This window comes from Octopus bimaculoides, chromosome 13, assembly GCF_001194135.2.
Source record: "Octopus bimaculoides isolate UCB-OBI-ISO-001 chromosome 13, ASM119413v2, whole genome shotgun sequence".
Lineage (NCBI taxonomy): Eukaryota > Metazoa > Mollusca > Cephalopoda > Octopoda > Octopodidae > Octopus > Octopus bimaculoides.
This window is the reverse complement of record NC_068993.1, coordinates 46,591,489-46,593,086: the sequence shown is the minus strand read 5'-3', so window position 1 is coordinate 46,593,086 and position 1,598 is coordinate 46,591,489.

Below are 1,598 nucleotides of genomic sequence, written 5' to 3'. Positions count from 1 at the left end.
TGGAGCGCCGCCCTTAGTCGAGCAAATCGACCCCAGGACTTATTCTTTGTAAGCCTAGTATTTATTCTATCGATCTCTTTTGCCGAACTGCTAATTAACGGGGACATAAATACACCAGCATCAGTTGTCAAGCAATGCTAGGGGAACAAACACAGACACACAAACATGCACACACACACACACACACACACACATACATATATACGATGAGCTTCTTTTAGTTTCCGTCTACCAAATTCACTCACAAGGCTTTGGTCGGCTCGAGGCTATAATAGAAGACACTTGCCCAAGATGCCACGCAGTGGGACTGAACCCAGAACCATGTGGTTGGTAAGCAAGCTACTTACTACACAGCCACTCCTGCGCCTATCTCTACATTTCATTAAAGAAAACATTTATACGTTGCAGAAGGTTATGAGGACGTCAACCTGTAGTTATGCTAAACATTCAACCACACCTCACATTATTATATTCTAGTGAACGCATCTATTGTTCACAAAAAGCACACACACGCACACACTCACGAACACCCACGGACACACACAAATACACAAACACACGTACTTGCGCCCTTCTGCATACGCTAGTAACAAAGAGTGAGCAGACCAATATACAAACAAGATCGAAAAAAAAAAAAAAGAAATAGAAAAGCAGCAAGAACCACAAAGATTTCATTTTTTAAATATTTTGTCTTTCAGAATAGTGAATAAAAAATAGTATAGTTCTATATTTAAGAGATTAGGAATTATTTACATTCGACGGATATTTGTCCTCATCTTGTTCGTTGTTGACACAACGTTTCAGCTGAAATACCCTCCATAGTATACTTTTGGGATAGCTGTTGATTAACAGATCGTTATTGAGCTTGATTATTTATTCGTGGTGTGTATCACGATCGTTACTTATACCCTCCAGGATTTTTCAGGAGTTTTGGGGAAATTATGAACCTGGGTTCTCATTCCTAAGGTATTTTTCGATGTCATTGTTATTATTGGAATCGAACTCGGAATCGGAATCTTGGGGTTAGTAACCTGCGCTCTAAACCACTACGCCATATGCCCGTGGGCAATTAAAGAGTGAATTTTAGGGCTTATAAATCCAATATTTTTCTATCCTTCCTTAATACCGGTTCCCATATACTGCTCATATCTACACTCGGTCTGCTTAGGACATTGTTGTGTCTTAGCATATGTACTGCTTCTTTTAGTTTCGTATTTTCCAGTGGTGTTCTCTGTCTTTTATTTCAACTTCATCCCACAAGGGGAGGTAGTCTCTATTTTTTCCAAACTCGATCAGCTGTATCCAATTTATCAATATCTCCTCGTGTCACAGCTTTGCGATGTTCATCCTCCCTTATTTTGAGTGGGCGACACGTTTCGCCTTTGTATAACCTACCACAGCTGCATGGGATGGAGTACGCGCAGTCTTTGGTCATATTCTCTTCTATTGGTGGTTTTACTCGAAGGAGATATTTATGAAGTGTTGTATTACTCTTGAATACTGTCCTGATGTCATATGGGTCGCATATCTTTTGTATCTTTTCGGAGAGGCCTTTCACATAGGGTAGACAGAGACTGTGGACACTTTATTGGCCTCAT